The following is a 9,530-nucleotide window of genomic DNA, read 5'->3' as shown; positions in this document are numbered from 1 at the left end:
TCATCCCGCAAGCCCTGCAGCCACAGGGCAGAGCCAGCTGGAAGGGAGTGGGGGAAGATGGAGAGAGAGAAAGAGAGAGAGAGAGAGAGAGAGATCGAGAGATGAGTCCTTGAAGCTGAGGAAGTCAGGAGCAGCTGAGCCTGTGGGCTAGAGGCCTCCCTGGTGCTTTGCAGAGCCCAGCTCTGCTTCTTAGAGCAGGAAGTACCCTGCCCAATCCACTGCTGGGGAGGAAGGGGGATTAAAACCTAAGCTGACTCCAAGAACTGACGTTTCACTGACCATGGTTGTTTTGTGTCACTCTAGCAAAGTTCCAGAAACTACATCTTTCCAGAAGAGCACCCAGGAGCTGTGGCCCCTACACATTCCCTAGGCCACCCTTGGTTCCCACCAACAACAGTGCAAGAAGCCCATCTTTCCAAATTCATCTTACACTAGCTAGAGGGAAAAGCCTTTCAACTGGGGTGATAAAGCCTGAAAGCCCCACCCCTACCCCTGTGGCCCCTCCCTCTCCAAGCAGGGATCTGGCAGGAGAGCATTAGAAGGCAGCTACATCTTTCAGCAGCTGCTCCTGGTTCTGAACTTCATCTGGACTTGGGGAAGTGAACCCCTGGAGGAGGAGCAGAGAAGCTTGGAGCCAGGCAGAAGGGAGAAAGGGGTGGCAAGACAGAGGCCACCTGGGGCTGGCAGGAGCAGGACTCAGATGGCTGGACAGGCCCACCAGCACAGATGGCCCCCGTTCCTCCCCCTAACCCCAAGAGGCTCTGCCCTGTCCTCCAGGGCTCCTGTGCTGACCAGTCACCACCTTGCCTGGTGAGAAGATGTGGGGTTGAGGGAATGTGGAAGGCCATGACGCTGATAAAGCTGACTCCCTCGTACATGTTGAGGATCACCTCCTGGTGCCAAGAGTCTGCTGTGGAGACAGGGCCTGATGGGAGGTGGCCTCCCACCACCATTGGTGGGGTACACTGTTGGAGCCTCGCCTGACATCTCCTTGTGGAGAAGTCTGCCTGCCTGTCTCAGAGGCTGGGTCATGAGCTATGCCTGTCAAGGACAAGCTGTCAGGACAGGCTGGGGGCTCTCCCGTGGCATCCATGGCAGTCTCCCTTGGGCTGTCCTTTGTAGCAATGGTCTCATACAGCCCCTTTCCCTTGGTCAAGCTGCCAGTGTTGCTGCCCTTCTCCTCATTTTCTGCCTTGGGTCCCAGAGGGTCTTCAAGCTAATACTCTATGGGGAGAGGACTTCTATTTTCCAGGGAGGTGGGGTCCTCCAGCTTGCTGGCTTTCTGCTGTATCTGCTGCAGGGCAGTCAGCTTCATGAAGTGGGGTACCTGGATCACAGCAGACACGGTGGCAGACACGGTGGAGCAGGAAATGGGATGGGGTATTCGAAAGCTTTGCTGGCCTGGCAGCTTCGTGGCTGGCTGTGGTTGAGGAAAGTTGGGGCTGCACAGCCTGCAGGCATGGGGTCATATCTTGTCCAGTGTTCAAGAGTCAATGTGTGCCTGCACACACCCAACAGCAGCGGGTCACAGCAAAACCACCATCTCCCAAAGCAGGAAGAGAGCTATAGAATGAGGGGTTCAGAAACGGGCTCCCCATTCAGGCCTGAGCTCTCAATAGTGACAGGAATGCCACTGGCATTTTGAGAAAGAGAACTCTTCATGCTTTGGTATATTTGATGAGGCCAACTCCTAAGCACAAAACACCAGCAGCACCAACACCCAGTGCCCCACCTGCCCACCCCAGCATTGTGACATTCACAGCCACCCAGCAGATTTCCACATGCTCCTTAATAGATCAGCTCGCCCCTGCTGTGTCAGTGGTTTGGCTGCTCTCTAGTCTGCAATCAATGCCGAGCCCCTGACCTCTGCATTTGGGAGACTGACCACAGGGTGGGTGAGAGATGGGAAGGGGACTCTATTGAGTGTGGCTTCTTCACTTTCCAGAACTTGTCTATTCAAGAACCCAGTCCCAGAACAACCCAGGGTGCCCATGCTCTCTGGATGCAGCCGTCCCCTGCTATAGACTCCCAGGGCTGTTCCTCCCTGTTGTCCACGAAGGCATCCACCAGCTCCTGACACAAGGAGAAGAGTTTGTGCCAATGGCCATGGAGGAAGCCGACGTGGAAGCTCCACCCTGGCCCAGGCAGGAAGCTGTGGCTGGGGGAAGACACAGAGCAGGTGGAGGCTGTGGTGGTGCCTGTCTTGCCAATGATGTCCTTGCACCCACCAGGGAGCAGAGCTCCACCTCCTCATTGTGGTCATTGAGCACCCAGTGCCTCAGTATCTTGAGCACCAACTTGAGCTCTCCAGCAGCTCCAGGTACCATGATTGTGATACCACTATCTTGCCAAATTCAGTGGAGCCAAACTATAAAGTTCTGCTCCTGCTCCCAGGCTGGGGTGACAGGGATAATGGACTGGGCCAGTAGCCGGTAACCACGGTCATCCACCATCACCCTGACCAGTGTGCACTGCCCCTCCATGTCCACTGCCTTGTATTAGTGCTCGCCATTCAGGTTGGTGGTGGGTGCTACGGAGGCCACCACCTTTCCAAAATCCTTGTAGTAGCACTGAACTTTGGTCAAAGCCCAGGCTGAAGAACATGCCTTTCCCGATGACCATCTGCATCTTGGTCTCCTCACTGGGCTGATGGCTGTCATGCTGCTGGTGATGACCATCATGGCCCCTGTGTGGCTGCTGCTATGAAGTTGCTGTGTACCTGGGAGGACCAAGGTTGGGAGGGGACAGGCCCCACTCACAGGAGCCTCGGGCTGTATCTACCTGGCCAAGCTCACCTAGATGGTGGAGGCAACCAGGTCTGCCTTGGGAGCCCAGGAACCTTAGCCTCAGTCTCTTCATAGAAAAGGGCAAGAAAAACATTTTTTGAAAAAACTGAACACAAGGAGACAGCAGTGCTTAGTAATGAATGTGGAGTGTGAGGGCTGGAGCAGGTTTGGGGTGCAGCACCTGTGTGCCCGGTGGGCTTGGACAGGAACCTCTCAGACTCAATTTCCTCATCCCTGAGTAACAACAAAAACAATAACAATAGAAGTATTGACATTTACAAGGTGTCCAAAAGATTATAGAATATTACGTGTAGAAAGCAGCTGCATCATCCCTGGTAAAGTTAGAACCCAAGAAATTCCAGCTCCTACTTCTTCCATCATCATCTCTAGGAAGTAAGATTATGAGAGTTTTACTGAGCAACAATTTTTCCTCATTTCTCTTAGCAACATCACTAGTCACTTTTAAACACCAGCAAGCCAAATGTCCTATGCAAAGGAAATCCTGCCCTTAAAGGACCATGGCTGGACAGCATGGGCCCAGGTGTGGGCCCCATGGTGTCAATGGAGGGCAGGAGGCTGGATGGCCCTGGGCACTCAGCCCAGTGGGAAATTGGGCCTTCTCCTCCGAGAGACTCAGAGGGGCCAGAAAAAGACACTGAGGTGGCCTTCCAGGAAGCAGAAGGCTAGAAGGCCTTGCAGGGGACCCTGACCAGCCTTCAGGGCACCTGACAGGGCTGGGCCTGTGCCAGCTTCCCTCATTTTACCCCTCTCCATAGGAGAACCTGGCAGCAGGTGGCAGGTGGGTCTGAGGCTGCCAGTCACACACCAGAGGCTGTGGGTGCCTTCAGTATGGCCCTTTTTTTAAGCAGTGGCTCAAACAGATCCTTGGGGAGCAGCTTCCTCATCATCTGGAACTTCTCACTCCAGGTCCAGGTCTGCAGAGGAGCCAGGGAGGGAGACATGGGCTCACCTGTAGCTGAGACCACCTCTGCAATGTCCCTTCTTCCACCTCCCTGTGAACAGGCCCAGATGCCCTAACGAAGAGTCCAGCATGGAGCCTACAGGAGAGTGAACAGAACCGTCTGGCACCCAGGAGGGAAGGGGGTGCCTGGCAAGCACAGGGCCAGGCCCCAGGCCCCTGTCCAGAAATGTGCTCCTTACAGCCCAGCCTCGAGGTGGAGGTGTCCTGTGTGCACAGGCAGTCCATGGTGTGTTCTCCCTGGTGGTCATCCAGCTGCACATCTAGAACAAAGTGGCCATTACTCTGGACACTGTGTCAGGCAGGCGATGGGGAGACGGGGCAGCCCACAAAGCTCAGTGTCCTGCCATGGGCCCCTTCTGCCCCGAGGCCTCCCTGCTCTGGGTTCTCTGCACCCTGAGACACTGCCCTGAACTCAGACAGAAGCAAACTAGCTCCTCTCCCAGGGCTGCCCTCCCCACGCTGGCTGACAACTCCCTAGAAGGGGACTCAGGCACCAGTGGCTGGGGACAGTTTCTTCGGGTGGATGCCCTGGAGTTCAGGCTGGCCGGTTCATCCCATTCCTCCATGTGCATGAGACAAGGCAGGGCAGAAATGACACAGGCACCATCTTTTCTTCTGCATTCCTGCAAAGTAGTTTCTGCAGGCCCTGCTGATACGGTTAAGCAGCTCGGCTAGGGAAGGGCTTCAGAAGCGGTGCTGGTAGGTTTGGGGTTGCGGTGAGAGGCCATGGATCTACAAGGAAAGGGTGGTCACTGAGCAGATGGCTGGGTGTCTGCCCACAGACTCAGAACCGATAACATGTCAGGGCATCGTGGCTGGCTGGCAAGGACTCACTGATTCAGGTGAAAGCCCCATGTGTATGCGGTGATGCGGCCTTGCAGGTCCTCAGCCGTGATCACAAACAAGCAGGTAAGGTTCCTGTGCATACTGCAGACTTCAGAAGATGGGTTTTGGTTGCTTAGGGTGAGCACTTTCAAGCACTGCAAGGGATGTAGGAATGGCCCAGCATGAATGCATCAGGAGTCCTGGAGTTTGGCCCTCCACTCCACCCAAGAGCCTCTTTCTTGCTCCCCCTGGCAGTCCCACACTCCAGTCACAGTTCTGGGACTGCAGGAGACACCATGGCTGCTCCTGGCTCTCTGGATGGATGTATTCAGGTGGTGTGCCACCGAGGGGCTCCATCTTCAAGCCTTTCTGAGGGCCCCATGGCCACTGGTCAGCACAAGGTAAGGACAGCCAGGGCCAGCTGTCTTTATTCCCAAATATGGTCCTGGTCTGGGTGCCTCCCCAGACCACTCCAGTGGGAAGGCTTGGTCCTCAGCCCCTTCGTCAGTCCCTGGCCCCTATGTTCCCTGCTCTTCTGCCCAATTCCCAGCCCCAGTGCCTCATGCACCTCCCAGGTCACCTGTTGCAGGAAGTCAGGGGCCTCAAATGGTGGGACCTGTTGAAACCAAGGCAGAAGAACATAAATTGTGAATATTTCATGGACATTTATTAGTTCCTAAAATTAATACTTGTATAATTTCTTACGCCTGTCTTTACTGCAATCTCTGAACATAAATTGTGAAGATTTCATGGACATTTATCACTTTCCCAATCAATACTCTTATAATTTCTTATGCCTGTCTTTAATCTCTTAATCCCGTCATCTTCGCAAGCTGAGGATGTATGTCACCTCAGGACCCCGTGATGATTAATTGTACAAATTGTTTGTAAAACATGTGTGTTTGAACATTATGAAATCAGCGCACCCTGAAAAAGAACAGAAAAACAGTGATTTTCAGGGAACAAGGAAAGATAACCATAAGGTCTGATTGCCTGTGTGGTCGGGCAGAATAGAGCCATATTTTTCTTCTCACAGAAAGCCTATCTACGGATGTGTGAGTATGAGAAATATGGCTGAATTCTTTTCCCAGAAAGGAATATTAATAATTGATACCCTGGGGAAGAAATGCATTCCTGGGGAGAGGTCTATAAACGGCCGCTCTGGGAGTGTCTGTCTTATGCAGTTGAGATAAGGACTGAAATACGCCCTGGTCTCTCTCCTGCAGTACCCTCAGGCTTACTAGGATTGGGAAATTCCAGCCTGGTGAATCCTAGTCAGACCAGTTGTCTGCTCTCGAACCCTGTTTCCTGTTAAGATGTTTATCAAGATAATGCATGCACAGCGGGACATGGACCTTCATCAGTAATTCTAATTTTGCCTTGCCTTGTGATCTTTATTGCCTTTTGAAGCATGTGATCTTTGTGACTTACTCCCTGTTTGTACACTCCCTCCCCTTTCAAAATCCGTAATAAAAACTTGCTGGTTTTGTGGCTCGAGGTCACCATCACAGTCCTAGCGATATGTGACAGCACCCCTGGAGGCCCAGCTGTAAAATTTCTCTCTTTGTACACTTTCTCTTTATTTCTCAGACTGGCTGATACTTAGGGAAAATAGAAAAGAACCTACGTTGAAATATTGGGGGCTGGTTCCCCTGATAGTCATCCCCAGTGAAAATGCTCAGGAAGGACAAAAAGCTACCCTTAGCCCTATTGGAGGCATCATATGGGTTCAGGTCTGTGCTCTTGTGCAGGTCTCCACCCTGGTGCACATGGATGTGGACCTCACACACAGTATAGGGCTCTGTCAGGAAGTCAGGGGTTCCCAGGGCCCTGCACTCTGGAATACCACCCCTAGCACAGAGCAGAGTTTTCAGGTGTGCTATCGTGTGTGGTTTAATTTTCAGCTTTAGGCTTTTATTTTCAAATTCCACTATGAACCCTGAAATTCTGCTTTACACACACATACACACACACACACACCTGCCTGCAGGTGGGCAGGGATTCTTGTTTGCAAAGAACCTTCTCTCAAATGCTTTGAGAGGACACCCAGGCCTTGGGGAGCCCACAAGGCCACCTCCTCTGTGTGGGCCTGTGTCCCAGGTGGGCAGGGCCATCAGAGCTTCGGGGCCTCTACAACCTCGCCCTGCTCTCCTGGGGCAGCCCCCATGCAGTGGTGGCCTGAAGACTTCCCAGGGTCCCCAACTTGAACACTGCCCCTCCATGTGTTTCATGGGATTTGGAATGGCAATTATTTAGGGGGAGGAGAGAGGATCTATGATCGACTGTGTGTGTCATTGAACTACAGACCGTTTCCACAATTGCTCTTAACAAGCAGAGAGACCCTAGGATCCTGAGCAGCTTCTTCCCAAAGAACCTGAGTCCATGAAAGCAGAGTTTACAACCAAGCCACTCTCACCACACCTGCTGACGGTGCTGGATCAGGCTGACCTCCCCACTCTGGAGCTGCGGGACTTTTTGGTTTTCTTAGGTGATTTGTTATTTATCCTTACAGAATTCCATCAGGCTGATTTCCTGCCTGGCTTGGTACTCCCTGATATTTTTAGCATCATAACTGTTTCTTAACCCATGGGCCATGTATTTGGAGGGAGCAGGTGTGATGGCCTGAGAGGCAGAACTGTGCTCCAATCCTGCCCCCATGTGATACTGTGACACAGAGACCCCAGCAGGGCAGGGGCCTCCAGGAGCCCTTGCCTGAGCAGGCCACCCAACTTCAGACCAACCTCCACCTTGCACAGCACTGAGCCCTCTTGCAGCCCCTGGATGCTGTGCAGAACTGAGAAGTGCTCCAGTGTGTTGTCTTCTGGGTGCAGCAAGAAGCAGGTGTAATGTCACGGGACCCTGTGGTCCATGAGTGTCTGGTGGATCTCTGGCTTCATCTCCTGGGGGAAGACTTCTGCCAGTGATAAGGCCCCCAGTAACTTGGGGAAGAGGCCATATGGCAGGGAGAAAGGACATGCTCCCCTGTCCCCAGCCCAAAATACCCAGGTTCCAAGAATAAATGCCCAACATACTCAGTTTCCACTTTTTGGCTTACATTCCAGGCCCTGGCTGTACACACCATGCCCATCTGCTCATGTGTGCATGCTGGATGGAGCCCAGCCCTGCTGGCTATTCCTGAGGCCAAGTGTAGCCCCTGAGCAGAGTTGGGGGGCGTGGAAGAGCAAGGGGAGGGAAAAGAACAGCCTTGTCTCCTCCCTAAACCGGTACTAATGGCCCCAGGAAAAATGGCTTTCACTTTCCAATTAGGGGTTCTCCAAGGCCCAACCCTGGGAGCACAGAGGACATGAGAGGGCTTTGCCTGGTTCCCTAATGAGTTAAAAGCATGCAAGACCTCTGGGCTGGCTCTGCCCTTGGAGACCACTCAACACCACCTCCCCTCTGGCAAATGGTGAAGTCATGGCCCAGAGAGATGTGACTTGCCTGAGGGCACAGAGCAAGAGTCTGGGGAGTACTGGGATCCCTAGGCCACCAGCCAGCCACTCCCACTCCTCTCCCCAAACAGGCCTGGCAGGTTCAGCTGGTAGCTGTGCTCTAGCAGTGGGGCAGTGACCGAAGTCTGGACCCCATTCCCATGTCCAGCACACTGGCTGAATGACCCTGGGCAAGGCACGGACTCTCGGCTTCCTGCCTATGACATGGGGTCAGAAGGAGCATGGGTAAGACTTGGTATTTTAGCCTCATCCTCCCCAGCAGACTCAGGCCTGGTCTCCAGCATCCCTTCCTCCACCTCACCTGTGAGAGAAAGGCTCTATCCTGGAGGCCAGGATCTCCCCATGTTCTGAATGACAATGACTTCCTGTCCTGGGGTCTTTTCTCCCAACTCGACCTCATCCAGCCCACCTTTTCTGGGGGACTTGGCTGCCCCAACCTCCTTCTTTGAGTTCTCTGGGCAGTCCCTGTTCAAGAGCATGACTGATGGTGGCTCTGGGGTTGACAAGAATAGAGCTGAGTAAGATGGGCTTAGTTGGTGAGGGAGGGCAGTCCACCTCACTCCACCTCCGGGGGCATGTGCCTTATGGAATAGTGTCTGCATGCCCTCCTGAGTCTCTGCCCCAGAGTCCCACCCAACCTTGGCACCCCTGCAGTCTACCACCTCCTCCCTCCCACATCCTGAGCCCTCCCTTCCCATCTACTTCTCCTTGGCCCACCACAGCATGGCTGCCACGTCAGCACACTGCCCAAAGCACTCTCCCCAGGGTCACCAATGCCACTGTTAGGGCCCAGCCCAAGGATCTTCTCCAGTCCTGATGTGTGTGACTTCTCAGCAGCACCCCACACCATTGCACACTCCCTCCTCCTCTTCCCTGACCAATGCAACACCCCTGTGCCTCCCTCTCCAGTTCCATCTCCTTATACCAGCCCTGAGCTGGGGATGTGCCTGGGCCCAGCCTCGCCTCATTCTCACCTCACCTTCTCCATAGCTTCTAATATCCTCCCACCTTGAAGCTCCCATGGCCAATCCTGGCTCTGATCAGGCTTTTCAGAAGAAGGAGACAGCTGCCTCCCAGGCATCACATGTGGCTGGCCCTTACGCATCACTGAAGACTCATCTTGTGGGGATGGAATTTACCTTCCTCCACAAACTGGCTGCCGCTCTGTGAAAGCCCCCCTCCCCTATCGAATCACCCACCCTAAATCTCCCAAATGACCCATGGACCCCAACCTCTGTGGCCACAGTCCTGTGATGGGCGTTTCGCCTATTTTAAGAGTGCCACTTGGAACCTCTCTAATAAGCCCACTGCTCTCTAGGTCGAGCTTCTTAAGCCAGCACTCTCAGGCACCAACCTAAAGCCAGCCTCAGTTCCTTACTGCTTCCCACCTAGGTCTAGATGCACCAAAGCACAGAAGCCTGAGGACCCCGCACCTGCCCTCCCACCTCTGTACTTTGTCCATGCTGCCCCTTACGTCTCATTCTT

This window comes from Pongo pygmaeus, chromosome 18 (assembly GCF_028885625.2).
Source record: "Pongo pygmaeus isolate AG05252 chromosome 18, NHGRI_mPonPyg2-v2.0_pri, whole genome shotgun sequence".
NCBI lineage: Eukaryota > Metazoa > Chordata > Mammalia > Primates > Hominidae > Pongo > Pongo pygmaeus.
This window is presented reverse-complemented; position numbering follows the sequence as displayed.